Here is a 26,059-nt window from a genome sequence, read left to right as displayed (position 1 = left end):
TCTTACAAATACTGAGGTAAAATACTGACCAAATACTGAACATGTGAACATGGCCTTACAGTGTAAGTCTATGGGGCCTTGTTCTGACGCTCTATAGATTTACATTGCAAAAGTCACTTCCAGATCACGCAGAACACAGTGTGACCCCAGAGTCTCTGCAAAGTGGCGATGTCATGGAGAAGCTGAGAAGAATGACACTGGATACTGGAGAGAGCAGCGGTAGTATATAAATACACTGACACTACATTACATGCACATATACACACATTTAGGCTATGTGCCCACGATGCAGAAATGAAGCAGAAAATTTCAGCAGCATTTCTGCATCTCCCTGGCAGAAAAAAACGCATGCAGATTGTGCATGCGTTTTTCCTGCAGAATACATGCGGATCCACATGCGGATTCACATGCGTTTCCGCATGCGGATTGACAAGCGCTTTCCAGGCGATAGCATCACTTGGAAAGTGCTTGACAACTAGGTCACACTATATAAATTCATGCAAACAGCATGGATTTATATAGTGTGACCGTAAAAATTAAAATAAATAAAGCTATACTCACCCCCGAGGCCCCGGCGTGGCTGCAGCGCTGCTTCCTGTCTGGTTCCCGGCTGCCGGCATATCGCGAGACAGAGCGGTGAAGGGCCTGCGGTCACATGACTGTGACGTCACCGAAGGTCCTTCAGCGCTGCTGGCATTCAGAGAGAAGACGCCGGACAGGTGAATATAACTTTATTTGTTATTTTATTCTTTTTTTACAGGTAGAATGGTACCCAGGTCTGGATGAGAGTCTCCTCTCCTCCAGAACTGGGTACCATCCGCACATAGAGACGCATAGAAGCCGCTTGTAAAAATGTACAGTCGCGGTTTCTGTGCGTCTCAATGCAAGTCAATGGCGGGAGTTCCGCTGCACTTCCGCAAAATTAAATGACATGCTGCGGATTTTTGTACGCAGCATAAACGCTGCGGAAAAATCCGCAGCATGTGCATAGAACATGCGGAATCCCCTTGGGGACCATGGGGTGCGGATTACCTAGCGTTTTACAAGCGTTTCCGCTGCGGAAATTCCGCAGCATAAACGCTTGAAAAACGCTACGTGGGCACACAGCCTTAACCGCTTAGTGATCGCCAGACGTCTTTTTACTGACCTGCGATATAAGAGACTAGCGTTCCCCGACAGGTGACAATCCTGTAACTGTCACACTGTAGCTGGCAACTTGCTGCATCAGTCACAATCAGTGTTGGCACCAACCATGGACGTTTAACCCCTTAGATTCTGCAGTCAATAGTGACTACAGAATCTAAATAGTTAACAGAGTGTGAGGGTTCCCTCTTTAACCTTATTGGCACCCTGAGATCTTGATTGTGTAGTCCTGATGTTTGCCTTGGCAGGTAACTGCCAAATAACGGCCTTAGAATCTGCCGGCCATAGTGGCCTGTTCAGAAGTTATCAAAATTTAGGTGGTCAAAATAAACTTTTTCATTCTTGTCATGCCACTTTCCATTACTTCCTGAAAAGAACCAGAAGGGTTAATGAACTACCTGAAAAAAACTTTAAATACGTTGAGGGGTGCGGTTTTTAAAATTGTATCACTTTTGGCTGTTTTCCAACATTTAGGACCCCCAAAGTCACTTCAAAACTGAACAGGTCCCTATAAAAATAAGTTTTGTAAATTTCTTTGAAAAAATAAAAAATTACTGCTACATTTTTAAACCTTTTAAAATGCTAGCAAAATAAAACAACACTTTACAAATGGTGCTGATGTTGAGCAGACATGAGGGAAATGTTATTTATTAATGTTTTTGTGTGGTATGACTATTGAGATTAAAGGGATAGTCACTCAAAGTTTGAAAATTTAAATTTTGAAAACATTTTTGTCAAATGTCTGATATTTTTATAAATAAACGCAAAACATATCAACCTAAATTTACCATTATTATAAAGTATCATGCGTCACAAAAAAACAATCTCAAAATCAATGTGATATATTGAAGCATTCCAGAGTTATTACTACATAAAGTGACACTGGTCAGATTTAAAAAAATTGGTCCGGTCACTAAGGCTGTGTGCTCACTATGGGTTTTTTAAGCGTTTCCGCAGCGGAAATTCCGCTGCAGAAACGCTTAAAAAACGCATGGTAGAAGGTCTGCCATGTTCCCCAATGATAATCCGCATTTGCTGTGCACATGCTGCGGAAATTTCCGCTGCGGATTATCATTGCGGAAAAATCCGCAACACTACCAATTATTTTGCGGAATCACTGCGTTTTCGCCATCATTGACTTGCATTGGAACGCATGACATCCGCATCACTGCATCTGTACATGCGGATAACATGCCGATATCATGCGGTTCAATGTGCGGATGGTACCCGGGTTTGGAGAAGAGGAGACTCTACTCCAGACTCAGGTACCATAGTACCTTTAAAAAAAAAGAATAAAAAAAATATATATACATTATACTTACCTTCTGATGGCCCCCCGGTGTCCTTGTCCTGGCTTGCAGGCAGCTCGCGGTAGATAAAAAGGACCTGCGGTGACGCCGTTTAGTCATGTGACGGGTCACGCGACCGCTGACGTTGGCAGGGCCTTTAGTGTACCGCGAGCTGCCGGCAAGCCAGGACGGATCGGATAAGGACACCAGGGGCCATCAGAAGGTAAGTATAATATTTATTTTTTATTTTTTACCATTCTTTCAGTCACACTATATAAATCCATGCCGTTTGCATGGATTTTTATAGTGTGACCAAGTTGTCAAGCACTTTCCAAGCGATGCTAAAATTGCTTGGAAAGCGCTTGTCAACCCGCATGGGGTAATGCATGTGAAAAACGCTTCTCTTCCGCTTGTCCCTGGCAGGAAAAACGCATGTAAAATCCGCATGCGTTTTTTCTGCCAGGGAGATGCAGAAACGCTCAGGGAAAATCCGGAGCATTTCTGCATTGTGGGCACATAGCCTAAGGGGTTAATAAAGAAAAAACTTTGTGAGTGATTCTTCAATGGATCCAGGGAAGTGAAAAAAAGTAAATTAGCACTCATCTCCCAGACTTCCTCAGTAGTCAGCTCTGCATCCACCCTGGATCCCTTCCCTTAATAAGGAGTTGTCCAATATTGGACAACACCTTTAATGTAAGTCATTGCTGACTGCCTTTCCCAGAAGTAAAGCTGTATCTGGGGTTGTCTGGCAAAAACAAGTTATCACCTATTCATAGGGGTGGGATCTGACCACTGTGACTCGCCCTGATCATCAGAACACTGGAGAATCACAAGTGTGAAAATCACAAACTTGACTTCTTAAACCAGGAGAACCCCTTTTAAGGGTAACTTGTCAGATTCCTTGATTGTCCCCAAGTGCTACTATGGTGGTATGGTGCAAGATTTCTTTATTTGTATGTGACTTACCAACACTTTGATTTTTGAGCAACATCACTGTGGTGAGGCCAGGGACTGGAAATTCATATTCCCAGTTATGAAGGTCTCAGCAGGAATGCTAGTCTGTCTGACTCCAAAGGACAAAGTATTTACATCAGCATTTGTTTCCCTTCCATACATCAACCCCTGGGAGCCTCCGTTCACACCAGGGTGACAAGCCAGGAGAGAATTGAATACAGGTCAGCTAGGATATATACCTTTGTAGTGCAAACGCCTATTCCTGACAAGAGTATGGGGGAGCTAATTGAATCATGGCAATGAGGAATAGCTAATTGAATTACCTCTGAAGTCAGGGTAAGCTCCTGTGTTAGATCAATTACCATGCACACCTTACAATGAGAATATTGCTGGAAAATGGATTATGAAATGTCTGATAGAAGGGAAGAGGAGATTACATGTAAATCACCTATTTTCTGCCCTGCCCAAGTTACGTATAAATGTGTTCCTCTGTGAGAGAGGAGGGGTCTTCTGTTGAGGGTCACCTGTCGCTACAGATGGGCAGAAAGACAAGGAACTGCACTGGACCCATGACAGCACCCTTCCTGCTGTGTCCAGAGACCTTTGATTAAAGTGTGGTATATTCACTTTTATTCCTTTTAATTTTACTGTATCGTATTACTGCTTCCTTACTGTATTTGTCTGACTACTGTATATACATATCTTGTAACCGCTTGTATATATTGTACCTAGCATCGCTCTTTTGAGTAAATAAATATATAAAATTTATAAGCTCGCTTCACATTATCCTAAACCTGGAACTCACGGAAGTTGTGAGGAAGGATCAGGGGCACGTGGCTCCAATCGGTTTGTGACAATTGGTGGCAGCGGTGGGATTTGGATATCTGTGAACTGAGCTTGGTGCTAGTTAGTAGATCAGACATAGTATACAGTGAAAGCGTGTGTACGATACTGTACCCTTCCCCCTCTTAGTTTTCTGTCCGATCTTTTATTTGGCTATGGTCTCTGGTGGATGGCATACTACCTCAGAAGCAAAGGTTCCCAGATGAGTGCTACCAGAGGGGACGCTGAGCAGATGGAAGGTGGCAGTGTGGTGCCAGTCACTGACCAGACTGAGGTGTCAGAGGAGGGTGGAAGTGCCCCCGACACCCACGAAAATCCTGGACATTCTGTTATGCAATCCACAGCTCCAGCTGGAGGGTCCAGTAACCCGGCCCTGGACACTCTTATGCAGGCCTACCTCCAGGCTCTGAGAGATGGACAGCAGGAGCAGAGCCAGGCCATGCTCCACATGTGGCAAGCTGAGCGAGATGCCCAGGAAAGAAAGGAGCAAGCTGAGCGAGATGCGTGGCAAGCTGAGCGAGATGCCCAGGAAAGAAAGGAGGAGAGGCAGTACCAGCTACAGTTAGCCCAGCTGCGGAGCCGGCAGGACCCACCGGCTCAAACAGCACAGACTCCAGCAGCCCCAAAAGCTAAGCTGCGCTCAGAGGATCTGCCTGTCCTGGAATCGGACGGAGACCTGGACCTTTTCCTGAAAGGGTTTGAACAGGTGTGTCTCCAGTACCAGGTACCCAAGGCAGACTGGGCACGCACCCTGTCCACCAGGCTAAGAGGGAGAGCCCTGGACGCTTTCTCGTCTCTCCCTGCAGCCCAGCACCAGGACTATGACCTCATTAAAGCTGCGCTTATTCTGAGGTACCGTCTCACGCCTGAGGTGTACAGAGTGAAATTCCGCAGCCTGAGGAAACGACTGACCGAGAGCCACCTAGAGACTCGGCTCCAGATGAGTGTCCAGCTTCACAGATGGGCAGAGGGAGAGATAGCCAATCCTGACGAAGCAACCTTGGATCTGTTCCTCAAGGATCAATTCTTAAACATTTGCTCGGAGGAAGTGCAACAATATGTCCTGGACCGGAAACCCCAAGATGCCAGAACTGCTGCAGAGCTAGCGGATGAGTACGTCGCCAACCGGACGTTGCGGAGACCCGTCAGCACCGGCTGGAGGGGGGGTAAGACCAATCCTGTTGCGGGTAACCCTGCAGTTCCCCCTGAGACTACCCCCGCCCGAAAACCTATGGGCCCCATTGTTCCCCCTTCCAAGCCCCAGGGAGGACCCCCTCGATGTCACGCCTGCAATCAGCCGGGACATTACAGGGCGAACTGCCCTAGCCGGAAGAGGAACCCCCCTACTTCCCAAACCCCAGCAGCGGGTCCAACAGTTTATGTGGTGGGGAGAGGTGGGGCCAGGCCCAATGACAATCTCCAGCAAGTGACTGTGCGGAATAAAGTGGTTATGGGACTAAGGGACACGGGGGCCGATGTGACCGTAGTAAAGCCTGAACTGGTACCCCCAGAGAGTATCATCCCTGGAAAGATGCTGTCCGTCAGCGGGGTTGGTACGGAGAAGATAACTCTACCCATGGCTTGTGTGCATCTGGATTGGGGTGTGGACAAGGGGCTGGTAGAGGTCGGGGTTACATCTCGTCTCCCTGCTAATGTCTTGTTGGGGACAGACTTGGGGCCTCTCACCTCTCAGTATGGGAAGAGAGCAACCCCACTGCCCCATGGTAATGTATCTGTAAGTGATATTATACTTGATGGTACCATACATGCTGATCCTTGTAGTGACGTACCAGCTGACAGGAGTGCAGCTGGGGGGGGGATTTAGCCCCCCTTCCTGCTCTCTCAGCTGGCATGTCCAGCTCTGAACTTTTCAGTGAGAATGCTAATGTAATTCATTGTCGTGCTAATGAACTCTCTGGCTTGGCTGAGGAGCTGGTGGGGGCCTTGCCTGCCCCTCCCAACTGTCAGCTTGCACATGATCCCTCCAGCAGGTCAAAACCTAGTGAACCTGTCAAGTGTGTATCACATGTTGGGGCAACCCACCGTGACCCCACAACCCATCCATGTGAGGGAAGGGGACCGGGACTCCCTGAGGAGACCCCGGGCATTGCTGTGGTCACCCGCAGCAGGAGGGCTCAGGAGGCAGAGGCTGCTTTGCACCCTGACTCCTCCACCCCATCACCTGGGTCTGGGACTGGGCCCACTGGTGTTAACCCCTCAGATCTGTTCCCTGAGGGTTCCGGCGAGAGTGTGGCCTTCAGGTCTCTGTTAGCGGGCTCCAGCCAGGAGTTCCAGGCTACTGTCCAAGCCGACAGCAGCCTGGAAGCCTTGAAGGAACGCGCAGGTAAGCCCCCCTTGGAGACAGACAAGGACCGCTTGTTCTGGGACCAAGGGAGGCTGTATAGGGAAACACTGCCCACAGATGGACAAGAAGGTTGGCGCGGCGAGAGGCACCTAGTGGTACCTCAGCTGTACCGGGCTGAGTTGTTACGGCTCGCGCATGAGATTCCGTTGGCTGGTCACCTAGGGGTCGCTAAGACCAAGGCTCGGATAGCCCACTTGTTTTATTGGCCTAAGATGGGGACAGCAGTAGCTGCCTACTGCCGTTCGTGTGTCACATGTCAGAGGATGGGGAAGGCGGGGCCAGGCCCTAAAGCCCCATTGATACCTCTGCCCATAATAGGTGAGCCTTTCCAGCGGATTGCTGTGGACCTCATTGGGCTGCTGCCCATTCCCAGCAGCTCCGGGAAACGCTACATACTAACGGTAGTAGACTACGCTACTAGGTACCCAGAAGCTGTCGCGCTGTCCTCCATCCGGGCAGACGTAGTGGCCAAAGCCCTGCTGGAAATCTTCACCTGTGTTGGTTTCCCCCAGGAGATGCTCACGGACCGAGGGACCCAGTTCATGTCTGACTTGATGCAGAGCCTGTGTAAGCAAACAGGGGTGCAACATCTGGTGTCCAGCACGTATCACCCACAGACTAATGGCCTGTGTAAACGGTTCAATGGCACGTTGAAACAGATGATCCGAATGTTGGTCGAGTTGCAGGGACGCGACTGGGAGCGACACGTCCCACATCTGTTGTTTGCTTACCGGGAAGTTCCTCAAGCCTCGAAGGGGGGTTCTCCCCCTTCGAGCTCCTGTATGGAAGACAGGTACGGGGACCCCTCACTCTCGTGAGGGAATCTTGGGAGGAAGAAGCAGCCACCCCGGGCGTTTCAGTTGTGGAATTTGTCTTGCGATTCCGTGACAGAATGCAGGCTCTGACGCAGCTGGTGCATGACAACATGGTCCAGGCCCAGGCAGAGCAGAAGCGCTGGTATGACCAGAATGCTCGGGAGAGGACATACCAGGAAGGGCAGAAAGTATGGGTCCTAGTCCCTGTGCCCCAGGACAAGCTTCAGGCAAGATGGGAGGGCCCTTATGACGTGCATCAGCAGCTCAGCAAGGTCAATTACCTGGTCACAATTGACCCGGTCCGGAACAGGCAGAAGGTCTTCCATGTCAACATGATGAAAGCGCATCATGACAGGGAAGCCTGTGCCTTTCCGGTGTGCAGTCTGCCGGAGGAAGGGGAGGAGGAGGACCTCATGGATCTGCTCGCACATGCCCGTGCGGGAGGGTCCATGGAGGATGCCCCCATGAACATCCTTCTGTCTGAGGACCAACGGTCCCAGCTGAAAGAGGTCATGCGCCCTTTCCCTGGCCTCCTCTTGGGAAAGCCCGGGCAGTCCACCGAGTGGACACGGAGAATCACGCCCCTATCCGGCGAACGGCATATCGCGTCTCCTTGGAGGTACAGGAGCAAATGCGGAAGGAGATTGCCGAGATGCTGGAGCTGGGGGTGATCCGCCCGTCCGCCAGCGCATGGGCCTCACCTGTAGTCCTCGTACCCAAAAAGGACCGGACTACCCGGTTCTGTGTGGATTACAGGGGGCTCAATGCCATTACCGCCGATGACGCGTTCCCCATGCCGCGCATCGACGACCTGCTTGACCGGTTGGGCAAGGCTCAGTACTTGACCATCATGGACTTGAGCTGAGGATACTGGCAGATTCCCCTGTCCCCAGAGGCACAGGATAAATCATCCTTTATCACTCCTTTTGGACTGTATGAGCCCACCGTCATGCTATTTGGCATGAAGAATGCCCCCGCCACTTTCCAGCGGATGGTCAACACCTTGCTGTCAGGGTGCGAAGGGTTCGCAGCTACATACCTGGATGACATTGCCGTCTTCAGCCCCACTTGGGAGGAACACCTTCGGCACCTGTCAGAGATGCTGGGGCGGATCCACCGGGCAAGCTTGACCATCAAGCGGGGAAAGTGTCAGATGGGCATGACCGAGGTCCAATACCTGGGACACGGGGTAGGTGGGGGGAAACTGAGACCAGAACCCGGGAAGGTGGATGCAATCACGACCTGGCCCACCCCAAGGACCAAGAAACAGGTGATGTCTTTCTTGGGTACGGCCGGGTACTATAGGAAGTTCGTACAGGACTATAGTGCCCTGGCCAAGCCCCTGACAGACCTCATCAATAATAAGCTGCCGCAAGCTGTCAACTGGACAGCGGACTGCGAGCGCTCCTTCCAGGCCTTGAAAGCTGCCCTGGCGGCAGCCCCTGTACTCCAGGCGTACAACGACTCCCGACCACTTGTAGTACAGACTGATGCCAGCACCTACGGACTCGGTGTGGTGCTGAGCCAACCTGACTCAGCAGGTCAAGAGCACCCTGTTCAATACCTCAGTCGGAAACTTCTGCCGAGGGAAGTGGCCTACTCTACGGTGGAGAAGGAATGCCTGGCATCATGTGGGCTCTGCAGCATCTGCAGCCATACGTGTACGAGCGCCATTTCACCGTGGTGACGGACCACAACCCCCTCACTTGGCTTTCTCGAGTAGCCGGTGAGAACGGAAGGTTGTTGCGTCGGAGCCTAGCTCTCTAACACTACAACTTTGATGTTCGGTATAAGTCCGGCCGGGCCCACGGTAACGCAGATGGGTTATCCAGGCAAGGGGAGGCAGCTGAAGTGCTTGCGGACGATGACCAACGAGGTCTTCCTCCGAACGCACTCTAAAAGGGGGAGGTGTGGTGAGGCCAGGGACTGGAAATTCATATTCCCAGTTATGAAGGTCTCAGCAGGAATGCTAGTCTGTCTGACTCCAAAGGACAAAGTATTTACATCAGCATTTGTTTCCCTTCTATACATCAACCCCTGGGAGCCTCCGTTCACACCAGGGTGACAAGACAGGAGAGAATTGAATACAGGTCAGCTAGGATATATACCTTTGTAGTGCAAATGCCTATTCCTGACAAGAGTATGGGGGAGCTAATTGAATCATGGCAATGAGGAATAGCTAATTGAATTACCTCTGAAGTCAGGGGAAGCTCTTGTGTTAGATCAATTACCATGCGCACCTTACAATGAGAATATTGCTGGGAAATGGATTATGAAATGTCTGATAGAAGGGAAGAGGAGATTACATGTAAATCGCCTATTTTCTGCCCTGCGCAAGTTACGTATAAATGTTTTCCTCTGTGAGAGAGGAGGGGTCTTCTGTTGAGGGTCACCTGTCGCTACAGATGGGCAGAAAGACAAGGAACCACCCTAGACCCATGACAGCACCCTTCCTGTCCAGAGACCTTTGATGAAAGTGTGGTATATTCACTTTTATTCCTTTTAATTTTACTGTATCGTATTACTGCTTCCTTACTGTATTTGTCTGACTACTGTATATATATATCTTGTAACCGCTTGTATATATTGTACCTAGCATCGCTCTTTTGAGTAAATATATAAAATTTATAAGCTCGCTTCACATTATCCTAAACCCGGAACTCACGGAAGTTGTGAGGAAGGATCAGGGGCACGTGGCTCCGATCGGTTTGTGACAATCACATTTTGTATGATAATGAGATAGGACTAGTCTGGTGGACTAATTCTGTCTCAGATCTTTAAATCAGGCCAGCTTGGACATATTTGATAGCCTACAGTCACAGTCCTATCAACAGTGATTCTATGGAATCATAGGGTAGTATGATTAGAGGGGCTTTCCAGGCTTGGTGCTCAAGTCTGCAGTCACTTTATTTGACATGGGAATCCTCACAGCATGCGCAGTGCACGCAGTCAGGATTCTCCGGCGCCAGGAGCAGGCAGACATGTAACCGCAAGTATGCGATTTGCATACTTCTGGCTACAATCCAACTAGACATGTACAGCCTTGCTCAATTAATTTGTATTAAGTGAGACTGCACATGTCTAGTCAGCACATGATTGCATATATGTGTAGCACCCTGAGGATTCGGCTGCTACAGGGGTATTGCACCTCAACCCAGAGGTGTGATATTCCACTCCCGGGTAAGGATGGAGTGTGGAACTGAGCTCAGTTAGCTGCATGCACTACACACATCCCATTTCCGAGGAACAGACCGATGGTACTCCCACTAGAGAAATGTGCAGGTACAACAGAGTCTGTTCCTGGCTGGAGTGGGAGGGGGGTGGAACATCCCAGTAGTGTAGGGGCAGATAGGGGGAGCAGTCTGGGTAGTGCTAGGAGCTCATTGGGTGCTGGTCACCTGAGCTCACACATAGAGGGAGTATATAAGGTGGGCACCATCTTAGGACAGGGTCTTTGCAGAGGAAGAGAGCAGAAGAGAAGAGCAGCTCCAAGGCCCAGAGAGAGAGAGGAGAAAGAAGGACCCAGAGGGGGAGAAAGAAGGAACTCCAAGAGCCCAAATTAGACCAGAGGGTGAAGAGTTGGCAACAGGGTACCGGATCCCAAGCTGGCAGAGGCTACAGCACACCTTAGCCAGGAACCGGAGGTCGTGGGCAGGACCGATCTGCCACGATCACCCACTAAATCCACCCGGAAGGCAGACCAGGAATAGGGTCAGGGAACCCAGAGACAAGGGTTTACCACCAAGAGGCCCGAGGGAGCCGGACATAGGTGGATCCCTGGTGGGGAAGGCCAGAGAAGAGGACAGGACAGAAAGGGAGCTCAGGACCACGCTCCAGAATCACCTGGGGGTTGGCCGAGTCCAGGACCTGGTGGACGCAGCACGGCTCGGGTGGTCACTTAAGGCCGGAGTGACCAGAACAACTGCAGTAAGTAAACAAACCCTGAACTGCACAGCCCGACTCCGGAAAGAGAGACCCCTAGATGAACCCCTGATTCCGGTTCCGAAGCCCATGAAGAGGATCTCGCCCCCGCTAGAGACCCAGTTTGAGTGGGATCCCACCGGAGAAGACCTCATGGGGTTCACTCAGGAGACTCGGGCGGCCGCAGCAGAACGTGCAGAGTGCTGCCGGCAGCAGCTCGAGGTCTTTGAGAGGGAGCGGAGAGAGAGGCGGGTCCGGGAACAACAAGCCCAAATAAGGAGCGCGGAGCAGAAGAGCCGGACCAGGAGGAATCCCCGTGCAGCTCATGGTCCCCCTTCCACCGGGACTGTGATAAAATTCAACATGCAGCACGGATGGGGCTTTATCAGAGACCATCATACCCCCGGCGATGTCTTTGTAACCCGCAGAGACGTAGAAAGCCATCTGCCGGAGGGACACAGAGGTCGTGACCTGTATTTAGGGGACGAGGTCACCTTCACCCGGCACAAGTGTGCCAAAGGACCCTACGCCCTCCATGTGCATCGCCTGACGGAGGAGGAGCTGCGGTGTGAGGAGGAGCAGGAGGGCCCGGACGGGTCTGAAACTGAAACCAACCAACAAGAAAGAGCAGGAGGACGCCATCGTTGAAGTACGGTAGAGAGAGACTGTATAAAGTTGCCCGTCGGGGTACCAAGAACTGTTACTTATTTAAAATATGTTCCCCGTTGGGACAAAGTGTGAACTTATGCCCGTGTGTCCCTAGTTTCTAATACCTGGCCGAGGACTGAGAGCGGCCATACCTCCCCTTGTATATAGTTGCGCTTCCTAAAGCGCCCCCTACCGGTTTTATAGGAAACCGTGTTTCTTCAAGAGACTGTCGCACTTTACCTGGTCACAAGTTGCACCGTGGCCGGAGGAACAAGAGTGTTATTTATAATAAGTTTTATATGAAAAGTTTATGCTGATAATATATGATGTTTTATATGTTTATGTTATGAAAAAAAAAAAAATGTATGTTTTGGATGTTTTTTATATCTTACAGCCCGAGGACGTGCTGTGATTTACCAGGGGGGAATGTAGCACCCTGAGGATTCGGCTGCTACAGGGGTATTGCACCTCAACCCAGAGGTGTGATATTCCACTCCCGGGTAAGGATGGAGTGTGGAACTGAGCTCAGTTAGCTGCATGCACTACACACATCCCATTTCCGAGGAACAGACCGATGGTACTCCCACTAGAGAAATGTGCAGGTACAACAGAGTCTGTTCCTGGCTGGAGTGGGAGGGGGGTGGAACATCCCAGTAGTGTAGGGGCAGATAGGGGGAGCAGTCTGGGTAGTGCTAGGAGCTCATTGGGTGCTGGTCACCTGAGCTCACACATAGAGGGAGTATATAAGGTGGGCACCATCTTAGGACAGGGTCTTTGCAGAGGAAGAGAGCAGAAGAGAAGAGCAGCTCCAAGGCCCAGAGAGAGAGAGGAGAAAGAAGGACCCAGAGGGGGAGAAAGAAGGAACTCCAAGAGCCCAAATTAGACCAGAGGGTGAAGAGTTGGCAACAGGGTACCGGATCCCAAGCTGGCAGAGGCTACAGCACACCTTAGCCAGGAACCGGAGGTCGTGGGCAGGACCGATCTGCCACGATCACCCACTAAATCCACCCGGAAGGCAGACCAGGAATAGGGTCAGGGAACCCAGAGACAAGGGTTTACCACCAAGAGGCCCGAGGGAGCCGGACATAGGTGGATCCCTGGTGGGGAAGGCCAGAGAAGAGGACAGGACAGAAAGGGAGCTCAGGACCACGCTCCAGAATCACCTGGGGGTTGGCCGAGTCCAGGACCTGGTGGACGCAGCACGGCTCGGGTGGTCACTTAAGGCCGGAGTGACCAGAACAACTGCAGTAAGTAAACACACCCTGAACTGCACAGCCCGACTCGGAGTCTCATTTCCATCCCCGCTGCACCACCACAACCCCCATCCTCTGCAACTGACCCCCTGAGGCTATACCCCTCCCGTTGGGGGTTATACTACCTGAGCTGCACATACATCACCAGCCTCAGCGGACCCTGCTGCAGCGGCGGCCGTATTGACCGCAATTCAACGGGTGGCGTAGTCGACACAAAAGAACATCTAGTAACATCATAAGGACTGCCACACACTGAGCTTGACACCCTGGGCACGGACCGGGTCACAGCCACTCGGAGACTACAACCCCCATCTGATCCGGCTCCGGGTATCCCCAACAACACTGGCCCAGGGGGCGCGTCATATGCAAATAGCATACTTGCGATCACGTGCCCGCCTGCTCCCGAAGTATTGGAGAATCCTGACAGCGAGCATTGTGCGCGGTGTGAGGATTCACAAGTATGCAGCCACTGCAGACTTGAACCCAAAGCCTGAACAACCCCTTTAATGCATCCGAGCCCAGATTATTCCGGGGAAAGAAACGTACTGAAGAACTAGTCCTACCTCATTAGCATATGTGACACCACGGAATAAAACTACACTCTTAAAATATTAGTATTATTAGACTAGTATTAGTAAATTGCATATATCACCTTATTAAAATAAACTTACCCATACTGCTATGGTGGTAGTTGAGTACAGTCAGGGGACCTGACAGGTTCCCTTTAAAGTACATAATGGTGACTTATGCAGACATAATTGGAAATAACAAATACTTTGAAAAATAATAGTATGAAAAAAAAACATAACCTACATTTTTTACAAGATGTATTACTGCAATTTACATAAAATGATGCCTGATCTAACTAGAAACAGACATGATATATGTCAAGCCTTTAGATGTTTGCAGGATCCTAGTTCTTGAATTAATTATAACATTTTTCTTTTTAGTCAAATTCACTAACCATGATGACCAGTCAACAGGTATCTCATGAGAGTAGAGAAACAGGTTGCCACAGTCTCATAATAGATGCTAGGAATTTTGACAGCATTTTCCAACATCCTTTGTGGTATAAATCTTTTAACGTTTATGTGAGAGAGGCATCATTTACATAACACAGACACAGAGAACAACATTACATGGAAACACAAACACACGTTCTGTTGGGAAACCGTATTCTATATAATCCACTACAAAAGGACCGCCATAGAAGAGGAAATTATAAAGATGGTACAATTGTCTTTTATCACCCACACAGGGGAGATTAAATTAGAGATTGTATTTAATTTGCAATAATTGGTCATTAGGCTCTGTTAATATTTAGTTTTTGCTTTCGAAAGCAAAATTGCAATGTATGCCATTGTATGTTCCCAATAAGTCCTAGACGGTGTGCATTTATCTGTATGCTTCTGTATATGAAAGTGCAGCAGATAAAGCTTTCCTATACAATGAAATAAAAGGCACGCCAACACATACTGGTCTGACATGTGCCAAAAGGACAGTATTTCGGCATTCTTTTGATGTGAACCTGGACACCTGCTGAATACACTAGTGCTTATCTCATTCGTTTTGAGTAGTTGGATATCCAGATACAGGTACTTGCCTACCTATTGGCACTTAGAGTAGTTGATGACACATAATATTTTTGAGGGCAGATTTAGTTTGCCCTTTGAGTAGCATTGGACGAAACATTTCCGATATTAGATTATAAGGCCCTTGTAGAAAAATATACTGCAGACACTAATAAATTGGTCAGATTTATGCTCACTTGATTAGCCCTGTAAGATGGTTAGAGTATACTGTATTCTGTAGAAGATTAAGTTGTAAACCTTTGGACTCTATCACTTGATTTTACAGGTTACAGGGAAAGAAGTTACTCGTATAATCACTATGATGCGCCAGTAGTACGCCACAACAATCTGCCAAAGCAGATGACAGAATCAGAACAGTAGGAACAAGACATGGCCTATTTCCTTTTGTCCCATTTTAAGTCACTTTTTTTTCTATAGAGCTCAATAAATGTGTTCTAGAAATGTAATTGACCCAATATATGAAATTTATGGGACCAAAACAAGTGTACATTTCAGCAATGATTCATTTAATATGGATTAATCAAAACTTTCTATCCATACAGTTAAAAAAATAATACCATTATGTTGAGTAATATGTATCTGACACAAACAATGATTATTCCTGTTTCTAAATCCCCAAAGTGGACAGTATAAACTTCTATTATTAATACATTAATTATAATAGACGAGAGAGTGCATATGTGTATATATATTTCTCTCTCTCTCTATGTGTGTGTATATCTATACAGTACTGTGCAAAAGTTTTGGCAGTTGTAAAAAGAATGTTGTAAAGTAAGAATGCTTTCAAAAATAGAAGTTATAATAGCCTGTCAATTAACAAAATGTAAAGTGCATACAAGAGAAATCTAAATTAAATCAATATTTGGTGTGATCACTCTTTGCTTTCAGAATGGCACCAATTCTTCTACGTACACTTGGACAAACTCAGGGATTTTGTACGATTATAGTCAGGTGTATGAGTAACGAATTATACTAAACAGGTGATGATAATAATTTTCATATGTAAATCGAAACAGTCATTAACTAGGAGGCTTAAAATTAGATTAGGAACAGCCAAACTTTGCTGCAAAGTAAGTGAAGTTGTGGAAGATAGTTTCATGTCACAGGTCAAACACCATGACAAGACTGAGCACATCATCAAGACAAAAGGCAGTTATACTGCATTAGCAAGGTCTCTCCCAGGCAAAGATTTCAAAGCAGACAGGTTTCAAGATGAACTGATCAAGCTCTTTTGAAGAAGCACCAAGAAATGGGCAAAGTTGAGGACTGTAGATGCAGTGGTCAGCCAAGGAAACATAGTGCAGCAGATAAAAAACACATCATGTTTACTTGCCTTTGAATTTGAAAGATGTCCAGCAGTGCCAGCAGCTCAGAACTGGAAGCAACCAGTGCAACTCAACTACACCCATCTACTGTATGGATAAATCTGGCCTGAAGAGGTCTTCATCTTCAAAAAGTCATATTTTAAAATGGTAGCAAGGCCAAGAGTCTCAACTATGCACGAAAAAACATAGAAACTGTGTTGCAGAAAAATGATAGCAAGTGTTCTGGATGAATGAGTCAAAATTTGAAATATTTGACTGTAACAAAAGGCAGTTTGTTGACTGAAGGGCTGGACAGCAGTACAATAATGAGTATGTGCAAGCAACAGTGAACCATGGTGGAGGTTCCTTGCAAGTTTGAGGCTGCAATTCAGCACATTAAGTTTGGGATTTGAGCAGGATTATTGGTCTCCTCAATGCTGAGAAATACATACAGATACTTATCCATCATGCAATACTATCACAGAGGCATCTGATTGGCTCCATATTTATTCTGCAGCAGGACAACAACCCCAAACATGGAGCCATTGTCACTAAGAAGTGTCTTCAGGGTAAAGAAGAACAAGCAGTCCTGGAAGTGATGATATGGCCCCTACAGAACCATGATCTGTCTGTCTGGGATTACATGAAGAGACACAAGGATTTGCGCAAGCAAATCTCTGGTTCAGATTCAGATTCAGATTCAGATTCAGATTCAGATTCAGATCTCTGGTTAGTTTTCCAGGATGTTTGGAACAATCTCCCTGCTGAGTTCCTTCAAAAAGTGTGTTCAAGTGTACCTAGATGCAAATATGCTGTTTTCAAGGCAAAGAGTGGTCATGCCAAATATTAACAGTATTTTATTTAAGTTTCTCTTTTGTTCATTCTCTTTGCATTTTGTTAATTTATAAAAATCAACCATCGATACTTTAGTTGTTGATAACATTGTTATTTTGCAGCATTTTTTCCACACCTGCCTAAAACTTTTCAAACACTTTTTTATAGTATTGTGTTTGCATGAGTTTCTCAACTTTGAAATTGCTACACCAAAAGGAAAAGCTGTGGAATTATGAAAATTACAGGACCCATAGACGTGCTAATGATATGCAAATTAAAAAATGGAAACAAAATTTTCAAAACATTTCTGTTTAGTCAGTGTTGAGTGTGAGTGCCCTGTGCATGTGCCACGCACTTTCACATCTTGGCATGGTATAAATGAGGTTATTAATGGTTGTCTGAGGAATCGTCTGCCCCGCTACACTTGGGCCCACAAATCATCAAGATCTGCTGATCCCAACCCAAGCTGCTCCCTTTGCAATTTCCGACTAATGATGTCCAAGATGTGCTCTATGGGACATAAGTCCTGAGATGCTGCAGACCATGGTCGCATGTTTATGCCACCCAGGCTGCTCATAGTTACACGAGCAACATGTAGGTTGGTGTTTTGGTCTTCAAAAACAGTTGCTGTGACACTTTGAAGAAATGGGCATACCACTGGTTACAAGTGTACTGCAAGTGAAATAAAACATCACATACAAAGATTAAGGCATCAAACAGTATCTATACGACGCATCAGAAGGCACTTGCATGACACTGGGCTACGAACCAGACGTCCAGCTACAGGTGTTCCATTGACCTCACGCCACAGCTCCCAAAATCAAAGTAGATGGCAATGGAGGCTGAAAAGGAGGTCTGTCTTCTTCAGCGATGAGTCCTTCTTTTCTCTTTGATGTAATGATAGTCAGAGATTGGTCTTCTTGAGGGAACATCACATTGGTACTATTCAAAAGTATTAGGGTGTATTGTGGCATGATGTATGGCGGCTGGACTCTTGTAGTCTTTATTCCAAGTAACTAATAACTTGGTTTTACATTGATTTGGTCATTAAACCAGTGATACAGCCATGTCTCCAAAGTGTCCCATGGCCCCTTTTACAACATGACAACGCCAGGCCCTATGTTGCTGCTGCTACTGGGAGCAACTTGTGTCCCCTTAATGTGTTATCATGGCCTGCAGTGTCTCTGAACTTGTCTCTCATCGAGCACATCTCAGACATCATTGAACAGCAATTGCAAAGGGAGCTGCCAGCAGCAGATCTTGATAATTTGCGTGCCCAAGTGCATTCAGAGTGGCAGAAACTTCCTCAGACAACTATTAATAACCTTATTGCATTGATAGAAGCCAAGACGTGTAAACGCGTGTATTTCTGCTTGTGTTGCTCATACTCAATACTGAATGAATGAAGATGTTTTGAAAATTTTGTTTCCAAGTTTTCATCATTTGCATATCATTAACATGTAGATCAATCCCGTGATTTCCATAATGTTGAGTAGTGTGTGTGAATATACATATACATATATAAACCATATATATTAGTACTTGAAAGCTGCCCTCAAGAACAGAACATGTAGACATGAATACAATGAATATTATTTACTGATATGTAAATTATGTGCATCAAATGGCAATTAAGAACTAATAAATCTAAGACCTGCTTCACATGTCTGCATTTCACGGTCTTTGTACGGATTGCTATTTCTGGAATGGCCACAGGATTCATGACCCAAACTCAATAGTCTCTTAGACATATGAGATGACCCACAGTCAGTCAGGAAATTGTTGTCCATATATCAACTGTGAAATGCATCCAGGTGACACTGACTTTAGGTAGTGAAAGAAGAACCAGAGATGGACAGTTGATGAGAGGTTGCTAAATATAGTGACAAACATACCAAAATGTTCTGCTTTATTCTGTAAGAGCCTACAAAAAGTTCATCATGACAGCTGATACATGCTGCCCAATCCACGGGCAGCATGTATCAGACCGTGGTTGCATGATTTCAACCATATATGTTTAACTCTGAAACGGCGTTGGGACTGAGCCGCATGGGAGGCTAGTAAAACTTGGGGGTCACCTACGACTTCTGACTGCTGACTTCTCCCCGCCGGCTTCTCCTTGTTCACTCCCCTTGAGTGACAGGTCTCTTCCTGTGTGCGTGTATAGGTAGAGACCTGTCACTCAGGAACGGGTGGGCAGAAGCTGCCAGGGACCCGCATGTCTGACTACTCTCCCATGCATCTGGGTCCCCAGCAGATATTAAACTATGTTTTTCTCTGAAAAGCTGCAGCATTTCAGAATTACACCTGTATGGCTGAAATCATGCAGCCAGAGTCTGAAACATGCTGTTTGTGGATTGCACAGCATGTATCAGCTGTCAGGTTCCTTTTAAAGTTTTTATAGGCTTTTATAGAATAAATCAGAACATTTTGGCATGTTTGTTAGAGCTGCCACCACGAATTTCAGGGCCCCATACTGGCAAAAATTTTGTGCCCCCTTAAGACTCCGCCCAGGTTCCACCTCCACCCCTCGAACCTTCCACAGTCCCACCACCCACTTTTGGAAAAACTCCACTTGTGCACCAATCACACATTCACAGTTCCCATCAAACACCATATCACATACATAGTCAGCAGCTTTTTTTTTGGCCAAAATATTTTTTAAACCGCCACCACGACAAGGTAGACTCTTCTACAGCCCCCCGAGGAAGCAGCACGCGAAACGCGCGTCGGGGCTTCAGGGTGGCATAAGAGTCTACATGACACATGGGTGAGCCATCTGAACCTCACGGAGATGTTATTTATGCTTGCTGTGCATACATGTAAAGATAGTTGCAATCGTTACTGAATGTCTATATTTGTGGACTCCTTGCTGTCTGTTCCTTGTTGACTGTATACAGCGTCACTTGGATACTCTATGTATGTACTTCACTTTTATGGGGTTAGTCATATGTACACTAGAGCGTAACCTCTGTTTAAGTGTTGTCAGATGCCCCCATGTGTATCTCTATATACAATTGCCACCCTGATTTTGTGTTTTTCACCCCTAGTGACCTGCTAATTTTCTAGAGTATATTGATTTTAATATTTGTATTCAATAAAAGTTTTCTATTTTAATACTATCTAGTATTACTTCAGACTTCTTTATGGGGGTCACACTCCACATTCTTATAGGTTATGCATTTTAGTAGGAGTACCCTGAATATACAATATGGTGTTAAAGATTTACCATAGAGTTCGGTCCAATTGTATTCAAGGTAGACTCTTCTGTCTGGGCTCTACTCTACTCTAATTTATTAAATATTTCTTAAAATATTCAATACTCTTTTTAGGTATATTTTTATTTTTCTTTAAGGGAATGTGTCACATACATTTTTTAAAATTACCAATAATACCACATACAAGGGACAAATACTGTCACACCATGGCCGGACCAGATATTACCACCACATAGTGACCGAATAATATCACATACAAGGAACAATGACTAGACCACATATTACCACCACAGTGACTGAATAATACGACATACAAGGAACAAATACCTCCACACCGTGACCAGACCACATATTGCCACCACATAGTGACTGAATACTACAATACTGATCTTCAATAAAAAACCACCACAATACTAATATTACCATAAGTGTCATTATAAACAGGAGCTCTGTACATAGCATACAGTGTATAGTGTCAGTTTACAGGTAATAGAGTGATCACCAGTGACATTATAATCGGGAGCTCTGTATATAGTGTACAGGTAATACAGGGATCACCAGTGACATTATACACAGGAGTTCTGTATATAGTGTCAGTGTACAGGTAATACAGGGATCACCAGTGACATTATACACAGGAGTTCTGTATATAGTGTCAGTGTACAGGTAATACAGTGATCACCAGTGACATTATACGCAGGAGCTCTGTATATAGTGTACAGGTAATACAGTGATCACCAGTGACATTATACACAGGAGCTCTGTATATAGTATATATTGTATAGTGTCAGTGTACAGACTGCCTCTAGTTGAAGTCCTTCATCTTCACTTTTCTCCTTCATCAAGCGCAAACCGACATCACTTCTTCCAGCCAGGGCTCATCTCTGCATAAAATAACGCACAGTTATCTAGAGCACATTCCCCAACTTCTACATTGTGGACCTGAATACAAACGTTCACCCACCATTAATATATAATTAGTTGTTATGCAACCCACCATTCCAAATATAAATTCTAATCCACCACTGTGCCCCTACTAACTGTAAATAGCCACTTTACCCATACATTATATCAATTAATTAGAATCTGTACTCTTTCCCCCAATTCATTACCAGTCACACTCCTTCAACCTCAATGTACCCCATGCTCCCGATTCATTACATTTACATGCCCCCTTCTGCCCCAATTAATTTTGTCATGTCCTCTCTCTCTCTCACCCTCACTTCATCATTGTTTGTTGTCCCCCACCCTCACTTCATCATTATTTGCGCTCCCCCACCCTCAATTCATTATTTGCTCTTCTCATCCCACACTCCCAATTCCTTTGCTCTCCCACACTCCCAATTCCTTTGCTCTCCCTACCCCCACTTCCAATTCATCATTAGCTCTCCTCACCCCCAATTCATCAATAGCTCTCCCCACCGCCCACTCCCAATTCATCGTGTTCTCTCCCCACCCCCACTCCCAGTTCATCATGTGCTCTCCCTCAAGACAATTGAATTAATTCTATAAAAAAGTAAAGTTTTCATACTTACCTCTCATACGATATCCTGCAGCTCCACTTCTGGACTGGCAGCATCCTTGCGCTGAATGCCGGCCAGAATGATGTCATCGCGTACGCACGGTCTCCAGTGCGTTACTGAAGGGGTGGAGGGACCCCCTTGGAGCTGCACAGCCGTTCAGATTTGACAGTCGTGAGAGCTCCAAGGCTCCCTGCGTAGAGGACAAGTAAGCTGCCGGCAGTACGCAATACCCTGGCGCCCGGTGAGCAAAAGCACAAGAGGAGTAGCCCCGGACTGTGCCCAGGCCCCTGCTCTTTACTGCTGTTCACTGGGCCCCATACAGCACTAAGGGCAGTAATGCCCTGATGGCGGTACTGATGTTTGTCACTATATCTGCCAACCTAATCTAATGTTCCCTATCCTTCTCAGGTTGTTCTCCTCACACAGCATAAAGTTACCGTCACCAGACCGCATTTCACAATCCATGTACGGACAACAATTTCTGGATCGGGCAGCATGTATTAGGTGTCTGGTTCCTTTTAAGGCCATCGGAGGGTTTGTCCAACCAAATGCATAAATGAGCTTTAAAAAATAAGTTGAATTCCCTACTAGTACACTTTAGTTATCCTGGGTGCCCTAATTGTCAGGAATCTACTCTACTTCCAGGTTCCACAGTTTCACTCCTGGTCCTGTGCACAATAGAAGAGACTGATCTCTGTGTCAACGCAGGTCAACCGGGTCAGGTGGGTGCTCATTTCTGTTGCTAAACTAGCCTTTTTCTATGTTGTGGCTAATGCAGAGATAGAGAAGGGACCTGGCTCAGCTATTGAAATCAGGCAGTCAGCCAGTCTCCATCACACGAAGCACTGGTCTCATGCCAACGCAGAAAACTTTCTACTGGTCTCGTACAGGTTCAGAAATGTAATCAGATTAGATATAGAGGTATCTGGCATAATTGAATTGCATTAGTAAATTATTTAACTTAAGGCCACCACACATTAGACTAATGTCAACCTAACTTGCTGATATCGACTGGTTCGGCAAACAGTCTAATGTGTATGGGGGCCACTGAATGTGATTGTCGGGAGAGTTAAGGATACAGCATATCCAATTTTGGACAGCAGACCCTTTTGTTTTGAACAGATAAGCCTTTGCCAGAGATGTCTGTCAGCGACTCTCTCATAGAGAACACAGGAGTGGTCAGCAGAGCAAGAGCTCCTGTGTATGAGACAGTTGGCCAAAATAGCTTCCAGCCGAACAGCCATCTGATATGTATGGCGTGGGGCTTTACTTTTTAAAACCCGTTCATATATTTTATAGCTGGATGGCCTATTTAAGGTATGCCCTATTTGATGCTCAGCGAAGATGTCAAACAATCTATGACTACCGGCTCCTGAGCAGGGTTGCTAACTTGATTTATTTTTTCTGGACAGCTCATTAAAGAAGCACTCCTCCTCCAAACAAAGCTTTAATACTCTTAATATATTGCAGTCATCATATTATACAGCACTGTGTACTTACAATTGCTCTTTTTGCCTTTTTACCCAGCTAATCCTCTTTTTCTGCTCTATGTAGAAACAGGAAGTCTCTTGTTCCTGCAGAAATCATTCCCCTCTTCAACTCCTGACCCAGTTGCTCCACCCCTCCCCCCTGCCATTGACCTTTGCAGTGACTGATGACTCATACAGGGAAAATTGACCTCCGGTTTCTACATAGAGCTTAGAAGGATTCAGCTCGTCTGTTTTTAATCACATGATGTCATAAACCTAATGGAAAACAAACAAATTAGCTGGGTAGAAGGGGAAAAAAATTCTGATATGAAGTCTTCAGCTGCATTCACTGTAAACTGCAAGATGATAATAATTACAGTCAAAATAATTTGTATAAGTTTCTTCAGCTTCAAAAAAATCATGGACGTCTTACATTTTTTTTACAGACAGGTGAAAAAAGTGCCCTATTATACCATACTGTTTTGGAATTTCTGGATGGTTGGCAAACCTGCTACCGAGGTGTTTTTTTGGTACTGGCATGAAATTTGTAAGGACTTTTGTCTATTTGTATGAAATAAAATAAAACAAATGATCACAGTTAATCACTCTTGGGCATCGCAATAGACTCCGAAAGGTCAGATTATCAGAGCCAAGGCCACTTTTCTATGGAAACCTAATTGCTTATTATGCCATTCTGATGAAGAAATTGTTAGCTAATGATAAATACACCTTAGCTACCAAAGTGCCAGCGGAATCTGACGCATTAAGTCATCTAATCATGTACAATCCTATTTATTACTGTTCGGAAGTACTTAGCAGAAAGAAGGAATGCAGTCGCAAACTTTAACAGCAAGTTTATAACGGCATCCTGTTTAGACTTAGCCGATACTGGATTGTGATGAAAACCATTCACAGTCATATTTCTTGGCTATGATTTGATTTACGTTGGAACCCTCTCAAAGCCTAAATCACTTTTTTTTTTCTTGTTATGCAAAAATAAAAGATTATTACTACTAATGAGATCTGCTTTGTGATCACTTTCTGATTATAGAGATAACAGTCATTCAAATCCCTCCTTTTGGAAATATGTATTTTCCGCTTCTCCGCGAGATGATTTTGGCATTATGTAGAAATTGCTTTAGCTGAAAGCTTTCTGTAAATGGAAAACTGACAAGCAAGTAGGGTTAAGTTTAACGTGTGCACAAGAACACATGTAAGTCAATCCAGAGAAGCGTGAAGAGAAGTATCTCCTATATCTGATTTTTTTTTTCTGTATGGCACCTATACCATCCTCAAACCTAATATTTCTCTTTTTCATTTCTATAGGCAAAACTCTAAACTTCCATAACGAATCTTTTTGAAAGTGACAATAACAGGAAGGGTTCAAGAACATGTCACAGCCGCCACAACAAAGTGTAGGTGTTAATGGCATTCACTCACATGGAGATAGTGATGCCAAGAACAGCTTGGGCTCCTCTAATCTGCTTTCATCCTACCGACTAAAACATCAAACCATGCTTAATCCTAGGTCTTTATTCAGTATAGCCTGCTGTCTAGATTTTATTACTACTTTCTCCCTAACCACCTATTAGGGGAACCATTCTATAGACCATTGCAAATTAAATGTGTGGAAAAATTATAGTTTTTTTTTTTCCCCGAAGGAAAATAGTCATTACAATGGCATTAAAACTCACAGGTTTCTAGGTCTAGTGTAACTATACTGTGCCATCTACAATGCTTTCAGCGATTTGTGTAACACCATATTGTAAAATGTCTTTTCACCCGTTTAATTAGCGTTGTCATTTCTATATAAAGAAAACATTGCTTTTTGAGAAATCCAGTGATGTTTTGCCCCAGATATCAGAGAACCGTAATATAGCTATGAGTCTGAAGGGAAGCTCGTAAAATCATTTGGCTGGTTGCGTACTGTTGTCGGAAAGCTAAAATTAAATTGTCTACTAATTAAATGGTTGGAAGGCACCATGACGGGATTGTATCCATGACACTGAAGGTGACAGAACCAGCAAGATACAGCGTTAAGCACGATTTCAGTGATGCCCTTGCAAGATTGGGTAGCCTTCAGCATCGTAGAAACGCAGCTAACTCAAATGTTGAGAACTGGGACCAATAGGGGTTAACAGAGAAACCACTGTACTCACTGCGGTCTCCAGTATGACCAGTTTCCTGGGTGCTGTCGCCAAGTTTGATCCTGGAAAAGTCCAAATTTAGTGGCTTCCTCTGAGCTTGTCTCTCCCAATATTGTGTTCCTCTCCTCTCAATGCAAACATGCCTGCTCTCCCTCTCAGCATGCTTCCTGCCAGCCCCCTTATTCCTCGCATGCATACAACATTGTGAAGTCTATGCTTTTTTTTATCCTCCCTCCTCGCAGCCCTTAGGGAATGACACAAGCTGTGATTGAAGAATGCTTCAGACAGGGAAAATGCCTAGAGAGAAGGAAACTGCATGAGCGAAAGGATAGCCAATTCCCTAAGCGTGCAAACCTGATTTATGCTGGCAATAGATGGAACGATTTCTGTTACAAACAACAAACTATCCATTACAGTTACAAGACAACTAGACTATATCAAATGGAATAAGTGTCCCAGAAAAATGACAATCGTATGGAGGTCAATTATTTCTTTGTATTGAGGAGGTGAAGCCACAAGTGGCATGTCCATACTTGTGTGGAACCTACAGACTCCTTAACCCCTAGGGTCACTTTGGTCTATATAGTTAATCTTTGGACTATTACACTTTATTGCCTGGTGTTAAATCTTACATTATTCTCGTTACTGGTATGCTATTAGCTAAATTAAGCATGCTTTGTCACACAATAGTTTTGTACTTTATGCTGTGATACTGTTTTTACTGGGTAGAGACCAGTGGCG

At 45.7% G+C, this 26,059-nt stretch overlaps 1 protein-coding gene across 2 annotated transcripts in view; it reads right to left on the bottom strand.

Annotated features, from left to right (window-relative positions):
• KLHDC8A (kelch domain containing 8A) overlaps window positions 1–25,664 on the bottom strand; it is a 210,019-nt gene extending 184,355 nt beyond the window's left edge. Inside the window, exon 1 of one of the 2 annotated variants that reach the window (XM_073666984.1) lies at window positions 25,331–25,664. The gene's annotated coding sequence lies outside the window, so the exon portion shown is untranslated. The remainder of the gene's footprint in view (window positions 1–25,330) is intronic. The other variant, XM_073666983.1, reaches the window with a different exon arrangement.
• Window positions 25,665–26,059: the final 395 nt, after the last annotated feature.

Source organism: Phyllobates terribilis, unplaced genomic scaffold, assembly GCF_046119375.1.
Source record: "Phyllobates terribilis strain yellow unplaced genomic scaffold, ASM4611937v1 Scaffold_2__4_contigs__length_985480577, whole genome shotgun sequence".
Taxonomy (NCBI): Eukaryota; Metazoa; Chordata; class Amphibia; order Anura; family Dendrobatidae; genus Phyllobates; species Phyllobates terribilis.
The sequence above is the reverse complement of the archived record's forward strand: the minus strand, read 5'-3'. Positions and strand labels throughout refer to the sequence as shown.